This window comes from Hyla sarda, chromosome 7 (assembly GCF_029499605.1).
Source record: "Hyla sarda isolate aHylSar1 chromosome 7, aHylSar1.hap1, whole genome shotgun sequence".
In the NCBI taxonomy this organism is placed as follows: Eukaryota; Metazoa; Chordata; class Amphibia; order Anura; family Hylidae; genus Hyla; species Hyla sarda.
In genome coordinates this window covers 70,525,875-70,548,268 of record NC_079195.1, presented here as the reverse complement: position 1 = coordinate 70,548,268, position 22,394 = coordinate 70,525,875, and the positions used below count along the sequence as shown (strand labels likewise).

Sequence of the window (22,394 nt, the reverse complement as noted above, 5' to 3'; positions counted from 1 at the left end):
AGAGGTAAAATCCATAGCAGGGCCCCCACCTATTATGTACCATTCAGGTATTATGCCTTCTTATGTGAAAGAAGTAACAAGGATCTAGCGCAGTGGTTCTCAACCTTTTTTGCGACTGTACCTCCAAAGGGTAAAAGTATGTCCGCGGATACCCCACTCATGTAAATTCGAGCTGAACTTATGCACGATGGGCACCAGCGGACAAAATAAATCATAAAATTACTTATTTCATAATGGCGTGTGCTTACCTTTATACTGTTACGCCGAGCGCTCCGGGTCCCTGCTCCTCCCCGGAGCGCTCACGGCGTCTTTCTCCCTGCAGCGCCCCGGTCGGTCCCGCTGACCGGGAGAGCTGCACTGACTTGGCCGTCGGGGATGCGATTCGCACAGCGGGACGCACCCGCTCGCGAATCGCATCCCAAGTCACTTACCCGTCCCGGTCCCCTGCTGTCATGTGCTGGCGCGCGCGGCTCCGCTCTCTAGGGCGCGCGCGCGCCGGCTCTCTGAGACTTAAAGGGCCAGTGCACCAATGATTGGTGCCTGGCCCTTAGCTTAATTGGCTTCCACCTGCTCCCTGGCTATATCACATCACTTCCCCTGCACTCCCTTGCCGGATCTTGTTGCCTTGTGCCAGTGAAAGCGTTTAGTGTTGTCCAAAGCCTGTGTTACCTGAACTCCTGCTATCCATCTTGACTACGAACCTTGCCGCCTGCCCCGACCTTCTGCTACGTCTGACCTTGCCTCTGCCTAGTCCTTCTGTCCCACGCCTTCTCAGCAGTCAGCGAGGTTGAGCCGTTGCTAGTGGATACGACCTGGTTGCTACTGCCGCAGCAAGACCATCCCGCTTTGCGGCGGGCTCTGGTGAACACCAGTAGCCTCTTAGAACCGGTCCACCAGCACGGTCCACGCCAATCCCTCGCTGACACAGAGGATCCACTACCTGTAAGCCGAATCGTGACAGTAGATCCGGCCATGGATCCCGCTGAGGTGCCGCTGCCAAGTCTCGCTGACCTTACCACGGTGGTCGCTCAGCAATCGAAGCAGATTGCCCAACAAGGACAGCAGCTGTCGCAGTTGACCGCCACGTTACAGCAACTTCTGCCTCTGCTACAGCAGCAACCATCTCCTCCGCCAGCTCCTGCACCTCCTCCGCAGCGAGTGGCCGCTCCTAGCCTCCGCTTGTCCCTGCCGGACAAATTTGATGGGGACTCTAGACTCTGCCGTGGATTTCTGTCTCAATGTTCCCTGCATATGAAGATGTTGTCAGACTTGTTTCCTACAGAACGGTCTAAGGTGGCGTTCGTAGTGAGCCTTCTTTCAGGAAAGGCCTTGTCTTGGGCCACACCGCTCTGGGACCGCAATGATCCTGCCACAGCCACAGTCCAGTCCTTCTTCGCTGAAGTCCGTAGTGTCTTCGAGGAACCAGCCCGAGCTTCTTCTGCCGAGACTGCCCTGCTGAACCTGGTCCAGGGTAATTCTTCAGTGGGCGAGTACGCCATCCAATTTCGTACTCTTGCTTCCGAATTATCATGGAATAAAGAGACTCTCTGCGCGACCTTTAAAAAAGGCCTATCCAGTAGCATCAAGGATGTGCTGGCCGCACGAGAGATTCCTGCCAACCTGCAAGAACTTATCCATTTGGCCACCCGCATTGACATGCATTTTCTGAGAGACATCAGGAGCTCCGCCAGGAAAAAGACTTAGATCTCTGGGCACCTCTCCCACAGCATCCTTTGCAGTCTACGCCTGGGCCTCCCGCCGAGGAGGCCATGCAAGTGGATCGGTCTCGCCTGACCCAGGAAGAGAGGAATCGCCGTAGGGAAGAAAATCTTTGTCTGTACTGTGCCAGTACCGAGCATTTCTTGGTGGATTGCCCTATTCGTCCTCCACGTCTGGGAAACGCACGCACGCACCCAGCTCACGTGGGTGTGGCGTCTCTTGGTTCAAAGTCTGCTTCTCCACGTCTCACGGTGCCCGTGCGGATTTCTCCTTCAGCCAACTCCTCCCTCTCAGCCGTGGCCTGCTTGGACTCTGGTGCCTCTGGGAATTTCATTTTGGAGTCTTTGGTGAATAAATTCCGCATCCCGGTGACCCGTCTCGTCAAGCCGCTCTACATTTCCGCGGTCAACGGAGTCAGATTGGATTGCACCGTGCGTTACCGCACAGAACCCCTCTTGATGTGTATTGGACCCCATCACGAAGTGATTGAGTTCTTCGTCCTTCCCAACTGTACCTCTGAGGTCCTCCTCGGTCTGCCATGGCTCCGGCTTCATTCTCCCACCCTTGACTGGACCACCGGGGAGATCAAGAACTGGGACTCTGCTTGCCATAGGAAGTGCCTCTCCCCCCCTCCCAGTCCCGTCAGGCAAGCCTCAGTGCCTCCTCATGGCCCCCGTCCTGGTGACACACTGCCCCGTGCCAGGCTTCGCCCTCTGCCCTCCCTCCCCATTCCCACTCCTGCTGTACTGCCTGCCTTTGAGGAAACCCGCCATTCCCTCCCGGTGTCCTCGTCCCAGGTAAAGAAGTTGTCGGACAAAAAAAGGGGGAGACCTAAGGGGGGGGGTACTGTTACGCCGAGCGCTCCGGGTCCCTGCTCCTCCCCGGAGCGCTCACGGCGTCTCTCTCCCTGCAGCGCCCCGGTCGGTCCCGCTGACCGGGAGCGCTGCACTGACTTGGCCGTCGGGGATGCGATTCGCACAGCGGGACGCACCCGCTCGCGAATCGCATCCCAAGTCACTTACCCGTCCCAGTCCCCTGCTGTCATGTGCTGGCGCGCGCGGCTCCGCTCTCTAGGGCGCGCGCGCGCCGGCTCTCTGAGACTTAAAGGGCCAGTGCACCAATAATTGGTGCCTGGCCCAATTAGCTTAATTGGCTTCCACCTGCTCCCTGGCTATATCACATCACTTCCCCTGCACTCCCTTGCCGGATCTTGTTGCCTTGTGCCAGTGAAAGCGTTTAGTGTTGTCCAAAGCCTGTGTTACCTGAACTCCTGCTATCCATCTTGACTACGAACCTTGCCGCCTGCCCCGACCTTCTGCTACGTCTGACCTTGCCTCTGCCTAGTCCTTCTGTCCCACGCCTTCTCAGCAGTCAGCGAGGTTGAGCCGTTGCTAGTGGATACGACCTGGCTGCTACTGCCGCAGCAAGACCATCCCGCTTTGCGGCGGGCTCTGGTGAACACCAGTAGCCTCTTAGAACCGGTCCACCAGCACGGTCCACGCCAATCCCTCGCTGACACAGAGGATCCACTACCTGTAAGCCGAATCGTGACATATACTAATGCGATACTTAATCCACTTGTGCCATTATTCTGCAAGGGGATCAGAGGGAGGGGGGGAATAATGGAACACGGGGATCAGAGGGAGGGGGGTAATGGAATAAGAGATTAAGATGGGGGAAGGATAATCATTACTCGCCCCCCTCCATATTAATCCCCTTGTGTCATTATTCCCACTCCATCATAATCCCCTTGTGCCATTATTATCCGATATGGCAAACAGGGATTAGAGGGGCGGGGGGGGGGGCAGAATGATGACACAAGGGGATCAGAGGGAGGGGGGAATAATGACACAAGGGGATTAAGATGTAGGGGGGGGATGGATAATCATTACTCGCCCCCACCCCTCCATATTAATCCTTTTGTGTCATTATTTCCCCCTCCATTTTAATCTCCTTGTGCCATTATTCCTCCCTCCCTCTGATCCCCTTGTGTATTTTTCCCCCCTCTATCTTAATCTCCTTGTGCCATCTTAATCCCCTTGTGCCACTATTATCCGATTTGGCAAAAGGGGATCAGAGGAAGGTGGGAATAAGGGCCCAAGGGGATCAGAGGGAGGGGGTGAGTAATGGCACAAGAGATTAAGATGGAGGGGGGGAGGAGGGATAATCATTACTCGCCCCCCCCCCTCCATATCAATCCCATTGTGCCATTATTCCCCCCTCCATCATAATCCCCATGTGCCATTATTATCCGATATGGCAAACATGGATCGGGAAGGGGGGAGGGGGACGCAGAATAATGACACAAGGGGATCAGGGAGGGGGGAATAATGACACAAGGGTATTAAGATGGGGTGGGGAAATAATCATCACTCCCCCATATTAATCCCCTTGTGCCATTATTCCCCCTCCCTCTGATCCCCTTTTGCCATTATCCCCCCCTTCATCTTAATGCCCTTGTGCTATTATTCCCCCCCCCCCCCCCCCCATCCCCACCTCATCCCCCCCTCTGATTTCCCTGGGCTAATATATATATATATATATATATATATATATATATATATATACATACAAAAACCCTCCCATACACTTATATTTTACTTATTTTTTTTAACATTACCGAGCCTGTCCGGTAATGTCCTGTGTGGCCTGTCTGGGTAAACAGTATGTCTCAGATTCCCGTTCGGAGGGCCACACTGACATGTGACATCCTCCTGCACTGTGTGGCACCTCTGCGCAACATCAGGGGAATCAAACGTCTCTCCAGCAACCACGCAGCTCCCGTACAGTAGCCGATACTATACAGAAAGCTGCCGTGGCCATTCTCTGCTGTGCGCTGACAAATAATGGCCAATGCATGGCCGGTATTTGTCAACACACTGGCGTACCCCCACACAACCCATGGTGTACCCCTAGGGGTATGCGTATCACCGGTTGAAAACCCCTGATCTAGTGTGAATTTTATCTCTGCACCCTCGTTAAAGAGGACCTGTGGCCAAAAAGAAAAAAAAACTGTTACCATGTTACTATCATTAAATATCTCAGGATACCCTTGTTTCACATTTTTTTTTATTTTAAGTTTTTTAATCTCTTTAATCTTAAATTTTTTAATCAGTGGTCAATTTGACAATCTGACCACATTGCTGTCTGCTGACACCTCTGTCCATCTCGGGAACTGTCCAGAGCAGGAGAGGTTTGCTATAAGGATTTGCTCCTGCTCTGGACAGTTCCTGACATGGACAAAGGTGTCAGCAGAAAATAACTGGACAACTTCCTTTAGAACATACAGCAGATGATAATTACTGGAAGGTTTAAGATTTTTTTAAATAGAAGTAATTTACAAATCTGTTTAACTTTTTACCAGTTGATTTAAAAATGTTTTTTTCTACCGGAGTACCCCTTTAATTTTAATAATGGGAGTGATCAGGTGGTGTAATGGGTTATGCAGTCATGACTGTATAATTCTGCCCATCACCTGATATTTACTCCCATTATTAAACTTAGGTTTACACCCATCTGACTGAATCTCTGAATTATCAGACAAGTTATAATCTCTCATATCTCTGAAATATGAAGAAACGTATCAAGAAACTGAAATAAGGTTTGTGATCAGGGAACCCAGAGCTATGTAATAATAGCCAAATTGTTTGGGTGGTTGGCTAAAGTTCTGTTTTAAAGGAGTAGTCCAGTGATGACCCAGTGGATAAGGGGATAAGTTTGAGATCGCGGGGGGTCTGACCGCTGGGGCCCCCTGCGATCTCCTGTACGGAGCCCCGACAGCCCGCGGGAAGGGGGCATGTCGACCTCCGCACGAGGCGGCGGCAGACACGTCCCCTCAATACAACTCTTTGGCAGAGCCGAAGCGCTACCTTCGGCAATCTCCGGCTCTGCCATGGAGATGTATTGAGGGGGCGTGTCGGCCTCCGCATCGTGCTGTGGTTGACACCCGCTATCTGGCCGGAGAGCCTGGCCCCCGTACAGAGAGATCGCAGGGGGCCCCAGCGGTCGGACCCCCCGCGATCTCAAACTTATCAACTATCCTTAGGATAGGGGATAAGTTTTTCATCACTGGACTACCCCTTTAAGGCTGGGTTGACACATAATATTTTTTTTAGCCAAAACAAAGAATGGGTCCAAGACACAGACAGGGTGTCAATCTATCTATTGTAGTTTTTCTCTTTGTTGCTGGTTTTGGATACAAATATTAACCAAAATATAACATGTGAACCCAACCAAACTAGTCCTCTAGTGCCAACGTATTTACATAAGACCTCCACCCCTAAACTCTTTGGTTCACACATGAAATGCCAGAAACAAAAATGAGAGGAAAAGGAACATTTTTTAGTAAAATAAGAAATGAGGGAGTTGAACTTTTCAAATCATTATTGCAGTAAAGATTTATGGCATCTTCCATTAAGGTTCTAAGGAAAAGTGGCATTTGAATACCATAGTTTTACCACAATTAGAAAAAAAAACATAAAACAACAGAAAAAAAAACATTACACCCTTCATCTGTTTTGTCTTGTGACCAATGGGTTATTCTCGGTACGTGTATTCTGGCAGCATGGAGTTGTTCGGTGAATTACTAGACATTGCACATAAGAGGCATGAGCAAACTGTGACCCCGTGGATGTTGAGGAATTTAAAGACACAGTTGCAGGAATTTTTATCCGTATGCACATATATTTAACTTTTTTTTTATTTTACATGAATTTAGATGTCATATTATATTGACATATCACATCTACAGATTTCTGCTGTATTTAGACAATGAAATTCTACAATTAAAATTACTGGGGAAAAAATCCTTTAGCGTAAAAAATTAATCAGATCCCGTAAAGGGAAAGCTAAACCCTTTGTGAAATGTTCTGCATTCCCCGATGGGATCCATTCCCATATTTGATGATGAATATATGGCTCTGACATGGAGCCATAAGGCGGCTGTGTGAAGATAGCTTAACTATACTGCCAAAATGTGATGCATTGTATGTCAACTGTATATTTTCTCTGACAGATCCATCAGAAATGGCATACAGATGGCACCCGCTTGACAGATCTGTTTTATTTATTTATTTTTAAGAAGGGTGTGAACTTTTATCTTCTTCTATAGTTGGATCCAAAGATATACTATCTAAATGTATACGCTTATGTTATATTTATCTGACATTGTCTTCCATTATAACAAGAGATACACTTTAACATAAACAGTTTTTTTTATGTTCTGTTATTTTGTTAAATTCTGTAATCTGTAATTCTGTAATCCAATTCATTACAGTCAAAAAATGTATCCAGATGTAAACCAAAAAGAGACTACCATTATACATCTCAGCCATAGATGAGCAGCACCTTTTTGGCGTTTCCCTTGGGATGTTACTGCAGTCTTCCTTCGCCAGATTGGGCATATGTCCATTTAAGGGGCCAAGAGGGAAGGGACCACTAGGGATAGAGAACCGGTCTACCTCAGGAGGACTACAAGTCATATAGTGACAATTCTCAGTCTGATAAATTACTAAAGAACTGTGACAGTGACAAGTTACCAGGTGCTTATTAGCTTCTTAAGTGTATATAAATTACTGTATCCCGAGCCTGTATGACCTCAAGTGTCTTCTACTATATTGGATTTGCAACATCATAAAGAGCAATCTGTTATCCATAAATCCAGGCTTTTGATATATTTATTTCCCAGGGCTTTGATAGCTGCTTTATTGAAGTAGTGGTTAGTGGGGACGGTCATCTAACTACAGGGTTGCTACACTCCAGCCACTGGACACTCAAACCCTCATCATCTAATACTTATCCTAATCACAATCCTCCTTCTGGCATCACAAACCTGACAATCTTGCCAGCTAAGTATCCATTACTGTCCATACCCCTTACCAGAGAAGCAAAGGAAGGGAGGCTCCAAGATGCAGAGACAACGGCCGGAACAGTGAGCAGCACAAAAGACTTATATACAAAAATGCAGGTTAAAGGGGTTACTCCAGCATTTACAAAAGTAACCCCTATCCACAGAATGAGTATAAGTGTCTGATTGCGGTGGGTTGGACCAGTGTGAACCCCCTCCCCTACCCACTATCTCTAGAACAGCACCAAACTTTTCCTCTACAGGGAGTATCTGTTTAATGGTAATAACCATTCTAAGGATAAATTCTGAAACCAGCTAGCATGTTCCCAAATTTGTGATATAATGATGGGAAAGCAATAGCTTAAAATAAATCAATTTACGCTCACACATAGTTAAAAGTAACATTTACTTTTGTTTAAAAATTAACCAACTCATTACATTTGTTATTTAATTGCTTTGTTTTTTACATTAAAACATTTTGTATTTATAATAATAATAATAATAAATATTATCAAGAACAAAAAAATATATAATTTAGAGGGTTACATTGATTAAGGGGTCTTCAATATTTAAAATGCTGTTGAAAGCAACTTTATTTTTAGAAATATTATTTTATGAATTAGTTACCACTGTGAAGTAAAAATGAAAATTTGGATAGGTTGGAGGTTTGGGCTGGGAAGTGGCAGATGAGGTTCAACACTGATAAATGTAAGGTTATGCACATGGGGAGTAAAAATATGGCTGAGATTATGTATTAAATGGGAGAACACTTGGGACGACTGATGTGGAAAAGGACTTAGGAGTCTTAGTTAACAGTAAATTTAGTTGTAGTGACCAATGTCAGGCAGCTGCTGCCAAGGCAAATAAAATCATGGGGTGCATCAATAGGGGCATAGATGCCCACGACAAGGAAATAATTCTACCGCTGTACAAATAACTAGTCAGACCACACATAGAATACTGTGTACAGTACTGGGCACCAGTGTACAAGAAAGATATAGTGGAGCTGGAGAGGGTTCAAAGACGGGCAACCAGGGTAATACGGGGAATGGGAGGACTACAGTACCCAGAAAGATTATCAGAATTAGGGTTATTTAGTATCTATAACAAGGGGGCATCCTCTACATCTAGAGGAAAGAAGGTTTCTACACCAGCACAGACGGGGCTTCTTTACTGTAAGAGCAGTGAGACTATGGAACTCTCTACCAGAGGAGTTGGTTATGGGGAACTCTATAAAAGAGCTTGATTCATTTTTGGAGAATAATAACATTACTGGTTATGTATACTAGATTTATAGGGACAGAATGTTGATCCAGGGATCTATTCTGATGCCATATTGGAGTCGGGAAGGAATTTTTACCTCTAGTATGAGGGTTTTTTGCTTGCCTCTGTATCAACTCAGTAGGGACTCATTAGGGTTATAGTTTGAACTTGATGGGCTCTGGTCTTTTTTCCACCTTATGAACTATGTTACTACGTAAAAAGTGTTTTATGAAAATTGACTGAAGCTGCAAAGTCACAAAATAATATGCAACAAAGTCGTTTGGGACTTTTTGGGAGGGCTTTTCTACACACAAAAAAGCTTTAGGCATTTTGTTAAATTCCCTCCTCTGACCAATTGTGAATTGTTAGGCTAAGTTTCCACTTGTTTTTTTTTTCTGGCAGTTTTTGGAAAACTGCCACTGCAGTTTTTGAGCCAAAGTCAGAAGTGGATCCATAAGGGAGGAGAAGTAAAAGTCCTTCCTTTATATGTCCTATTCCTTTGGAATACTCTTCTGGCTTTGGCTCTAGAACTGCAGTGGCAGCTATCCAAAAACTGCCAGAAAAAAAAAAAACAAGTGGAAACTTAGCCTTATAATTTTTTTTTTTTTTTTACAAACAAGTGTTCTGCTTCTGTGTATAGGTCACCATCTCTTGAGTAGCACCTGAGACAGCAAGTTTCTTTTTGTGTTTTGGGTGTTCACGGCAGGGAAGAGTAAGTCCAGAGTGGGTGGGACACAAGAAAGGAGCTCTAGGGGTGCCATACCAGGAGAAAGAGATAGTGTTTCAGTGCTCAGTTGCGGGGAATGTACTCAGCACCAGCTTCAGTATAGGCATCAAGCTCCACACCAGTGTCGAAGTGAGTTGGTGACCCCAGAGGAGTGTAAAGAAAGCCATAAAATCCAAGCTAGTACCAGAACCACAAGTGATAGAGCCAGACCCAAGTTTTCTCCACTCTCTAGAGATGAACAAAATCAAAGGAGCGTGCATGTTCATTTGTGGTCACCCAGTACAGAATCATGTGTTCTTCTGTACTCCTGCCCTTCCTGTGTGGCAGATGCTGCTTAATGTCCGTCATGGGTCCCCTCTCCTCAGAACTCTCTATCATGCACTATATAATATACTGTCATATAAGGGTTAATGTATTGTATTATCTATGTACTTGTTGCCTTAAAATCTCTTGTTGCTAAGGACCTTGTTGTTAAGGGGAGTATGCAGTGGTGAACATGTGACTTATCTGGCCAATGGGAAGGCTCTAAATCAGGGGTCCTCAAACTTTTTAAAGGGGGGGGGGGAGGGGGGGCCCATTTCACGGTCCCTCAGACCGTTGGAGGACCGGACTATAGATAACAAAATATGAATAAATTCCTATACACACATATATCTTATTAGTGGACTACCACTTTAAATACACAGCACAGTTCCCCCCACATTAGGTTGGCAGTATAGATCCCCCACATTAGGTTGTAGTTCCCCCACATTAGGGTTGGCAATACAGTTCCCCCACATTAGGGTTGGCAGTACAGTTCCCCCACATTAGGTGCAGTACAATTCCCTCACATTAGGTTGGCAGTATAGGTCCCCCACATTAGGTGCAGTACAATTCCCCCACATTAGGTTGGCAGTATAGTCCCCCACATTAGGTAGTAGTTCCCCTACAATAGGTTGTAGTTCCCCCCCCCCCACATTAGGTGCAGTATAGTTCACCCACATTAGGTTGTAGTTCCCCCACATTAGGTGCAATTTAGTCCCCCACATTAGGCTTGCAGTATGTTCCCCCACATTAGGTGCAATATAGTCCTTCACATTAGGTGCAGTATAGTTCTCCCACATTAGGTGCAATATAGTCCCCCACATTAGACTGGCAGTATAGTTCCCCCACATTACGTGCAATATAGTCCCCCACATTAGGCTGGCAGTATAGTTCCACCACATTAGGTGCAATATAGTCCCCCACATTACGTTGGCAGTATGTTCCCCCACATTAGGTGCAATATAGTCCCCCACATTAGGCTGGCAGTATAGTTCCCCCACATTAGGTGCAATATAGTCCCCCACATTAGGCTGGCAGTATAGTTCCCCCACATTAGGTGCAATATAGTCCCCCACATTAGGCTGGCAGTATAGTTCCCCCACATTATGTGCAATATAGTCCCCCACATTACGTTGGCAGTATGTTTGCCCACAATAGGTGCAATATAGTCCCCCACATTAGGCTGGCAGTATAGTTTCCCCACATTAGGTGCAATATAGTCCCCCACATTAGGCTGGCAGTATAGTTCCCCCACATTAGGTGCAGTATAGTTCCCCCACATTAGGTGCAATATAGTCCCCCACATTAGGCTGGCAGTATAGTTCAGCCACAATAGGTGCAATATAGTGCCCCACATTAGGTGCATTATAGTTCCCCCACATTAGGTGCAATATAGTCCCCCACATTACGTTGGCAGTATGTTCCCCCACATTTGGTGCAGTATAGTCCCCCAAATTATATTGGCAGTATAGTTCCCACACATTAGGTGCAGTATAGTCCCCCACATTAGGTGAAATATGTTCCCCCACACTAGGCTGGCAGTATGTTCCCCCACATTAGGTGCAGTATGTTCCCCCACATTAGGTGCAGTATAGTCCCCCACACTAGGCTGGCAGTATGTTTCCCCACATTAGGTGCAGTATGTTCCCCCACATTAGGTGCAGTATAGTCCCCCACACTAGGCTGGCAGTATGTTCCCCCACATTAGGTGCAGTATAGTCCCCCACACTAGGCTGGCAGTATGTTTCCCCACATTAGGTGCAGTATGTTCCCCCACATTAGGTGCAGTATAGTCCCCAACCCCCCACACTAGGCTGGCAGTATGTTTCCCCACATTAGGTGCAGTATGTTCCCCCACATTAAGTGCAGTATAGTTCCCCCACATTAGGTGCAGTATAGTCCCCCACACTAGGCTGGCAGTATGTTCCCCCCACATTAGGTGCAGTATAGTCCCCCACACTAGGCTGGCAGTATGTTTCCCCACATTAGGTGCAGTATGTTCCCCCACATTAGGTGTAGTATAGTTCCCCCACATTAGGTGCAGTATAGTCCCCCACACTAGGCTGGCAGTATGTTCCCCCACATTAGGTGCAGTATGTTCCCCCACATTAGGTGCAGTATAGTTCCCCACATTTGGTGCAGTATGTTCCCCCACATTAGGTGCAGTATGTTCCCCCACATTAGGTGCAGTATGTTCCCCCACATTAGGCTGGCAGTATAGTCCCCAAATTACGTTGGCAGTATAGTTCCCCCACATTAGGTGCAGTATAGTCCCCCAAATTACATTGGCAGTATAGTTCCCCCACATTAGGTGCAGTATAGTCCCCCACATTAGGCTGGCAGTATAGTCCCCCAAATTATATTGGCAGTATAGTTCCCACACATTAGGTGCAGTATGTTCCCCCACACTAGGCTGGCAGTATAGTCCCCCAAATTACATTAGGTGCAGTATAGTTCCCCCACATTAGGTGCAGTATAGTCCCCCCACATTAGGTGCAGTATAGTCCCCCACACTAGGCTGGCAGTATGTTCCCCCACATTAGGTGCAGTATGTTCCCCCACACTAGGCTGGCAGTATGTTCCCCCACATTAGGTGCAGTATGTTCCCCCACATTAGGTGCAGTATAGTCCCCCACACTAGGCTGGCAGTATGTTCCCCCACATTAGGTGCAGTATAGTTCCCCCACATTAGGTGCAGTATAGTTCCCCACATTAGGTGCAGTATGTTCCCCCACATTAGGTGCAGTATGTTCCCCCACATTAGGTGCAGTATAGTTCCCCCACATTAGGTGCACTATGTTCCCCCACATTAGGCTGGCAGTATAGTCCCCCAAATTACGTTGGCAGTATGTTCCCCCACAGGCATACAGCCTCCAGCCATAAAGTATGGCTGGAGGCTGTATGCCTGTGTACTGCCCCATTTCAGTGTTCCGATCACCGCTCCTCGAGTCCGGCCATAGCAGGACCGGAGGATCGGTGGTCAGAACACCGAAGGGACGCGCCGCTGGTAAACACTTACCTACTACCAGCACGCGCGTCCTTGCTTCTTCTCCGCTGTTCCGTGCTCGGTTGCCATGGGCGCACGCATGGGACGTCAGTGACGTCGTTTCGTGCGCCTACTCCCGGCGGTCCCCACGTTTTTAAAGTAAATGCGGGCCGCAGGGACTTCACAGAGGCATCCTTGTGTTCCGAAAGCATGTTTCGGAACACAGGGATGTCCTAAGGCAAAAACACCCGGCGGGCCGGGTAAATGCGCTCCGTGGGCCGCATGTGGCCCGCGGGCCGTAGTTTGAGGACCCCTGCTCTAAATTGTCCCCTTATATACTGAGGTCAGAGTTCAGTTCGCTCTCTTGAGATTAAGCCTTTGCTGTGGTACATTTTGGGGAAGAGTGAAGTCTGTCTGTGAGGGGGATCTGAAAGGAGGCCTGAGGCCTAGTCCAGCAACCATGCATCTACTACGAGTTAACCCCACTACCGAGGTGAAAGTCAAAGCATTGCGGTAAGCCTACAGTCTCGGGGGATTACTTCAGTCAAGTTAGTCAAGTCCAAGACTCTAAAGTATAGCGTGGGCTGAATCAGTCATATACAGCACAATCAACTGTAAGTCCCAGCAAGCTGATAAGCTTCCCTAAATTCGCCCTGCAACTCCTTAACGCCAATCTGAGCTGTAACAGATTGTACCATCTTTCCAACCTCAGTAAAGCAAGCCGGTTAACCTTAACCTTGCATCGAAGTGATTATTTGCCCCATGCCTGGCACAAGGTAGGCTGGCCTAACTCGGCTGGTGTATAGGTATAGGTTTTAGTGCAGCAGGAATGTTTTATACCCTTCTCCAGATCTGCGCCTCCACACAATCCTGTCGGTAAGCTGTACAGGCAGTTCTTTTCCTCTCATGACTTAATTTTTGCTCTGATATGCATTGTCAGCTGGGAGACAGGGCTGAGTCTTTTCAAATCATGTCCAATCATCTGAATTTACCACAGGTGATGATGGTGAAGAAACATCTCAAAGATGATCAAGAGGAATGGGGGGCCCCAGAGCTAAATTTAAAGGTGGAGATTTATAAAAAAAAAAAATATATATAGAACTATATAGAAGAAGAGTGGTGCAGTTGCCCATAACAACCAATCTGATTGCTTCTTTTATTCTTCAGAGGCCTTTTAAAAATGAAAGAAGTGATCTGATTGTGGTGGCCCGGTACAGAAGTTGTACCCCAGTACCTTAGCTGCCCTTTCGGGCAGCCTCCCTGCAATGTCCCCTGCTGTGTATTGTATATAAAAGTGTTATGTCTGTGCACATGCTGTGTATTGTATATAAAAGTGTTATGTCTTTAAGAACCGTTGACATGTGATTAACCAGTTTCATGTGATTGTAACCCAGTGAGGTATCAGTGACCATGAGACCTTAGGGTGACCTATGGGACCCCTCTGAGTCTCCCCCATATAAACCCTGGGAGGAACTAGCTGGCTCTCTTGATTTCCAGTTAAGTCTTTGCTGAGGTCCAGTGCAGTCAAGTCCTAAGATTGTGTCTGGAGTCCAGAGGAGGCGTCAAGTCAACCACGCAGCCACAAGTCTACAAATCCACAACCCCCTGGTCCCAGTCAGAGCAACAAACGGGGTATAGTCAGTCTCAGTCAAGTCAGTCAAAGTCAAGCTGTCTTCAGTCAGCATGGCCTGCATCAAAATTGTCCCAGTACACTGCAAGTCCCAGCAAGCCCTAAGGTCTCTGAAGTCACTGGTCACCTCCGTGGGCCTGGCTAAGCTGTATAGACTATTCCCCCTGTCTAACTCAGTAAAGCTACTGTTGTTCCATAACTTGCCGTTAGAGTCATTATTGCCCCCTTGCCCAGCCCAGGATCCAAGGGTATACCTTCTGGTGGTATTAAGGATAAACCACGCCCTGGCGTCGCGAACACAAGGGGTTAATGCCATCTACCCCTAGGGCCATTCCATCTGCCCTCATCACACCCTCTACCACATGATCAGTTGCTATGCTATCTATCTATCCATCTATCTCATAGTTATGTATTTATTTATTTATTTATCTATCTATCTCATATCTACCTACCTACCTATCCATCCATCCATCCACCCATCAAAGTGAGAGCTAATGCTTTGCTGAGCTTGGTTACTTGTGGTGCCCCCACTTTCTGCAAGTCTGAACCCACCTCAAACATGAAGCCACTTTAAAATAATTTCCAGACCCACTTTAAGTTCCCATTCTGCCCCTGCTTTGAATAAATATATTATAAATTTCATCTATGTGTTATGTGATTGTTCTACTTATAAGTATTATGCACTTCATGCTTAGTTTTGTTTACAATACTGGTATTTACTGTAGTAGACATGGTGTTTAGTGCAGTATTTAGTGTAGTAGACATGGTCTCAATGTTGGATGACAAGGTATTGAAGGACACTCAGTTGACACATAAATGTGACCAGAGTGTTAATAGGGCTATTAACATCTTCAAGGTGAAAAGCATTTCAGCAAGTGCAGTTTATTGGCTTACAGAGTGCTCATTCCTCATGTTTGTCTGAGGCCTTCAGTGCATTCATATTACATATTTGAGAATCAACAATGAAAAATGACTGGGATGCAATTTTTAGTCTGTCATCTCAGCGAGATTTTGGCAAACCCATGGAAGACAATAAGCTGATCTCCATTGTTTCTATGCAGTGTTTATGCTGTATCCATATATAGTCCCATACTGTGTTTACAATGTGCACATTATGGTTTATATTCTGCATTTACAGAGGACCTGCCAGCTCTCCTGTCATACACCGATCAGCCATAATATTAAAACCGGTCACAAGTGAAGACAATAACATGTATTATCACGGTATAGGATGATGTACATTAGGCAGTAAAGGGGAATGCTCTCAAGATACATTTATAATTTTTTTTTTTTAGGTACAGGCCTGCATACTAACCCCATTTAATGTGATTTGTCTAATATTCTGAATATAAAGCCAATACAGACATCACAATGAACCCACTAACATGGGTTTGTCAAGGTTCTGTAATATGGGACCATAATGTTTTATAAGGGTACGTTTAAATATTCTGCTGCAGAACTGCTGCAGATTTTCTTCAGCAGATTTTGCTGTCCATTGGAGTCCACCCCCGTACTCCTTCTTTTTGGCCTTAAAAAAGAGATCTGTAGTGAAACATAACTTATCCCCTATTCAAAGGATAGGGGATAAGTTATATATCGTGGGAGGTCCAAACGCTGGGACCCCTCACGATCTTCTGAATGGAGTCTGCTGGAAGGGGGCATCCCGGCTCCCACATGGAGGGGCGTGTTGGCCACGGTTTCCTTCAGGGGTTGGAACGGCCGCTTCTGGCAGACTGCTGGGCCCTGTTCAGGAGATCGTGGGGGGGTTCCAGGGGTCCTTTGGATAGGGAATAAGTTATGTTTCACTGCCCTACTCCTTTAAGTTCAGACCAGTTATCATAACTCAAATGGACTTTACCTGTACCTAATTATTGTAGTATTATTTTACTCCTCTCTGCAGGCTGGAAGAACACCATTGGCTTTTACCTTCTTAAATGGGCCTTCTTCAGTCTTGGCTAAAGCAAAACAATGGCAAGGAAAAGAGTGAGTAGAAGACCGGATATGACATTACATATAACAGCACAGTGATTCAGTGGTTGGCACTGCTGCCCAGCATCACTGGGGTCCTGCGTTTAAAACCCAAGAAGTAGAACTTCTGAAATGAGTTTGTATATTCTCCCTGTGTTTGTGTGGGTTTCCTCCAGGTTAGCAGTCCAAAAACATACTGATAGGTGAATTTAGATTGTAAGACCCAGTGGGGACAGGGAATCTAATTGAGTGTACTGCACTGCGGAATCTGTATGCACTATAAAATTAAAGTATTATTATGAAACTATGTATTGCCTATATTTCATCCCAATGGAATGACTAACCCAATGCTAAATAGATCCAACATTTTATCAGCTACCAGTGCATGAAAAAGAAATGAAAACATAAAAAAGGGGCACAGACTACAACAGCATTGTTCGTGTCAAAGGTTTCTGATGTGATGCATGTACATGTGTATATAGCCTCTGGGATTTCAGTCTTCCAACAATGTTCTTGCTCTCCGTATTCAGGTCACAACTGTGTCACGATCTATTGTCATTTCGGCCTACAAAGCTGTCACATGCCACCAGGCTACTGTCCCAAGTTATTTCATTATAAGTGTATTATCACGTTCAATTTAGATTGACACAAGAGGTTAGAAAATCTTCAAGAAGATAATAGAATTATATTAAATAGGGAACAAACCTTAGATGACCAGCAACTGTGCTATTTCCCAACCAATACTAGGAAAGTGATCTGAATGCAGAGTATGTGAGGATTCTCAAATAAACCTACAGTAGATGCCATTGTGATATCATTTGAGAATATAATAAACCTGGATTCACTTATGTTTGATGGGAACAGACCCCAAGAAAGGGACATGGGTTCAGAGAACAGGTTTTATATCTTCTCTCAGTTGGGATATGTTCCAACGTTTGCTTTGATCCCTAACAATAATAATAATAATATAATAATAACAATAATAATAATCCTAATTATAATAATTCTATGCATTGAACACAGGATTGGGTCTACTAATGTTTACATTAGTGCTCTGTCTCTTAGAATCTTGGACAGAATACACTTCATTGAATTAGTTTAAGATACTATACTTAGGCTCCATTAAAAATAATTTTTGCAAGCAACCAGCTGTATGATGATTGGGAGTGTTTTCCGAATATCTATTCCAACCATAACGCTATGGTGCTTCATTTCCTTGGACCAAAGCATTGCTCCCTTTTTTCTCTATTATTGTATATGTAAATGTGGTTACCCAGTATGACTGTTGCAGATAACAGTGCCTAAGTGACTGCTGGATGGCAGAGACAGCGGTTATTTATCTAGTCATGGTCAAGATCATGTTGGCATGAGCGCCTCCACTAGGTTATCCCATGGGGTAGCTCAGTAAATGAGGGCTGCACAGCTAGAATGGATGGTACTAATTCCCCTAATGAAGACCATGTGCAGTGTCAGGACAGATGAATTGTGGGGTTCCCTTGATGTTAAGTGTGCAGATAATAAACCAGAAAGAGAGATAGGTGAAACACAACAAACACCTTTATTCAGAAAACATGCCAAGCAATTCTTCCAGAATAATAGAGTACGTGTAATACAATAGATGAAACACTGGCTGAAACAGGAGAGCACCCTGAAGGAGCATGATAGTATGTGGGGTTCCAGAAACAATCTGTGCCCAATCTAGCCCTCTAAAAATGCATGAATCCACTGAATCTGCTCTCAAAGGTGCACACTGGTTGTCTACTGGCAGATGTCCAGAAATAACAGTACAAAAAGGGGTACTGCAGCCAAAATCAACTTATGCCCTATCCACAGGATAGAGGATGAGTAGCTGGTCCCAGTGGTTGCCCACATTCCCCCATTGATCTCTGGAAAGGGCCCCGGTTCTGAGTGAGGAGCGCGTGCGATAGATGGCATGTGCTCCATTGATTTCTATTGGAGCCCCAAAGAGTCCTAAGTCCAGCACTCAGAAATCATTGGCACTCCCATACAAATTAATGGAGCGTGTGCCGTCAATCAGTAGATGACACACGCTCCTCACTGAAGATCGCGGTGGGGGGGGGGGGGGGGGGTCCCAGCAGTCGGACCCCCCGCGATCAGCTACTTATTCCCTATCCTGTAGATGGGGCATAAGTTAATTTTGGCTGCAGTACTCCTTTAATGCACTGAGCTGCAATGCTCCCTGTTGGGTACCGGTTCTTGAATAAAGATTGATCGTCAGAGTCTTTAGACCTGGCATGAAGCCCTGAAAGGTCTTAGTCATGTGGTCCCTGTACAACTTCTCCCCATAAACTATTGTCTATTTCTTGTAATCCCTCAGCATGGACTAAGAAGATTATCACTGGATCTAGACTCTTTACTTTGCAGGAGGCCTAACTATAGATGAGAGAGATTAGGCATTTCTAATCCTTCCACATTGCCCCATGATTTCATCTAGGCTGAATAGGATTTCTTTCCTCATGGGCGCGAGAGAGGCAGGGCCAGAGCAGGACCCACACACTAACTGGGATATTCCTAATTTAGTGCTATGAGCTAATGCAAGTGAATTGGCTTCCTCACTCACAGCCAGTACAAAGGTGCATCTCAGTAAAATTGCTTATAAATGGTATAAAACAGTACAACATCATGAAAATACATCAGTAACAAATGCAAATGACAACCAGCATTCAGTACTATCTCGTAGAGACATGTAGTGGGACCCTGCATTAAAAAATTAGCTAATAGCTTCCTACTGCAACCACACAATTCCTATTCACTGTAATATAACCAATATACATATCAGTCTCCTGGAGATGACAACATGCATCAAATATTTTTATATTACAAAATATATAGGGAAACAGGAAGAAATGCTAAGAGTTGGAACGTATCCCCATAGTGAACCTCTCCTGCGCTGAACAGTTCCTTACATGGACAGACTGTGGTCAGACTGGAAAGAACTACACAACTTCCTCTGTAGTATACAGCAGCTGATAAGTACTGGAAGGCTTTTATTTTTAAAGAGAAGTAATTTACAAATTTGGATAACTTCATGGCACCAGTTGATTTGAAAACCATTTTTTTTTTATATATCCAGAGTACCCCTTTGAAGGAAATCTTTGGCAAGAAAAAAACCAACATATTCCCTATCCGAAGGATAAGTAGCTGAACGCGGGGGGCCCCAGCGGTCCGACCCCGGCGCTCAGTGAGGAACGTGTGCTGCAGCCGTCATGCGCTTTATTCATTTCTATAGGAGTGTGGAAAAGACCCGAGTACAGATCTCGGCCAACATCGGCGCTTCCATAGGAATAAATGGAGCGCGTGCCGTGTACCAGTAGACGACACTCGCTCCTGACAGAGAGCACCAGGGTCCCGTCCCAGTGATTGCGGGGGGCCCCAGCGGTCGAGCCCCCCATGTTCAGCTACTTATTCCTTTTCCTGTGGATAAGTTCGTTTTCGCCAGAGTACTCCTTCAAGTAAATTGACAATATCTATATAGCTCTGTTGCTGCAATATAGACAATGGTAAATTATTATTATTATTTTTTTTTACTATATCAGTGTTTCCTAACCAGGATGCCTCAAGCTGTTGCAAATCTACAACTCCCAGTCATTGGGTGTCCGGGCATGCTGGGAGTTGCGGTTTTGCAACAGCTGGAGTCACCCTAGTTGGGAAACACTGTGTTATATCATGAAGTTTGGCCACTACCAACTGGTGTCCTTCACAGTTACCGAAATATATCATTTCCTCAAGGACGTTTGGGTTGGTTATGGCTTTCCTACCCTTCCTGACTCACTATTATCCAGGCTATAGCATGCATGTGAAACAGCAGCAGTTTAGCCATTGATTTTTAAATAGAGCCTTAATCGAACGACAGGGGGATATGCCGCCTAATACACTGGCATCTTGGTCTGTTCATAAATCAACTTCACAGCATGTGGCAGAGCAATGGCGGATGTTTCAATGTAGAAATGAAACGTCAGGCGCATGTTACTTAAAAATGCATCAGCCACTGACACAAGACAGCAGAGTCCTCTTTTGATCACACTGAGCTCCTGAATGATTTAATTTGTAGATTTGACAGTAAGTGTAAGCAGTATTGAATTGAACAGGGAAGACAAATAGACAAGGAGAGACCAAGGGGACACAAAATGACGGCTGAATGGAATACGTAATGATGGGAGAGGTGAAGTGATATTGTAAACGAAATTATTTGGGGACAGCAACCAGCTTGACTTTATCTAATTATTTATCAGATTTTGTCGCAGGGAAAAGGAGGATGACACAAACCAGAAATCTATATGCTAAAGTCATTTTGCCGTGGAATAACGTTAAGTGGAGATCATAGATTAATGTGTTTGCTGTTGTATTGTGTTAGAAGAGTCGGGAGCTCACAGGAGCTGCAATATATAATAGAGGAACTCTAAGATATATGACAATGTGACAAAAGATGCTGGAAATTATATTTCTGAACACATTTTTTCCCCCTTTACTCTGCATTTACTTGGTAGGAAATAATGCACCAGAGCTAGGAGAAGACCAGTATTATGGGATGACTATAACTAGAGATGAGCGAATTTACGAAAAATTTCATTAGGCCGATTCGCCCAATTTTCCGATAAAATTTGGTTCGGTCCAAATTTAATCGCAGTGAATCGCTATTAAAAACAGCTATTTCTGGCCTACAGGGAGCCTCAATAGGGGCGTAGAACACTTTGCCTTGCTGTAACACGCATAGGGTGTGTGCTGGGTTAGTGAAATAATACTGTAATTCAATATGACATGCAGATCAGAGGCGTTGCTGCTAGAATCACTGTCACAGAGCGGCACAATGACAGAGCCTGGAGGTGGCATCAGCATGAGGAGACCATATAGTGGCTGAATACACAGCCGGGAGTTGGCGGCAGCATATAGTGGCTGAATGACACAGCCTGGAGTTTGAGGCAGCATGAGGAGAACATATAATGGCTGAATGACACAGCGTGGAGGTGGCAGCAGCATGAGGAGACCATATAATGGCTGAATGACACAGTGTGGAGGTGGTGGCAGCATGGGGAGACCACATAGTGGCTGAAGGACACAGCCTGGAGTTGGTGGCTGCATATAGTGCCTGAATGACACAGCCTGGAGTTTGTGGCAGCATATAGTGGCTGAATGACACAGCCTGGAGGTGGCGGAAGCATGAGGAAACCGTATAGCCTCAATAGGGGTGTAGAACACTTTGCCTTGTCCTAACACGCATAGGGAGTGTGCTGTGTTAGGGAAATAATACTATTCAGTATGACATGCAGATCACAGGCATCGCTATTACAATCACTGCCGCAGAGCTCCTGGATGTGGCAGCAGGAAGACCATATGGTGTCAAAATTGAAGAGAATAAACAGATTTTTTATGCAACTTTTATTTAATTTAATTTGAATTTATGTAAAAAATGTTGAGTACCCATTCTGGCGGAGCCCCTGCCTTCCAGCACCCCCCTGACTGTGAAAGTGCAAATGTTTCATTTAATCAGTTATGGTTCATTGTTATTGCTCCAAGCTGTTTCATTGGATTCTTGTGGTAATTCCACAGGTAATATATGACGTCGACGATCATAGGGCCTCTTAAAAAGATTAAATTGATTTTTTTTTTAATTGAAATTAAGATTTATATTAGATTCCCAAGTTTAATGTCCCGGTGTTTACTTTGAACTAACTGTATGACCGCAAAACCCAATCTAACAAGAAGTCACATGGCGGCACAATGACAGAGCCTAGAGGTGGCAGCAGCCCGATGAGACCATAGGGCATCACTGTAGAAAATATTAAAGATATTTTACCACCAACATAAAGAAGGGATTCATCCAATGTAAACCAAATGATAAGATCCCGTGGTGCTTAAAACCACTGAATTAAAAAACCTATCAACCTTAAAGACCACTCAAAAACGGACCATATGTGAAAAAGGTAATCTATAT

The 22,394-nt window shown here is 45.4% G+C and overlaps 1 long non-coding RNA gene across 2 annotated transcripts in view; it reads left to right on the top strand.

The window, feature by feature from the left end:
• LOC130282210 (uncharacterized) overlaps window positions 1-16,704 on the top strand; it is a 35,977-nt gene extending 19,273 nt beyond the window's left edge. For both annotated transcript variants that reach the window (XR_008846282.1, XR_008846283.1), the window contains exons 2-3: window positions 6,995-7,648; window positions 16,374-16,704. This is a non-coding gene — a long non-coding RNA (uncharacterized LOC130282210). The remainder of the gene's footprint in view (window positions 1-6,994; window positions 7,649-16,373) is intronic.
• The last annotated feature ends 5,690 nt before the right edge of the window (window positions 16,705-22,394 follow it).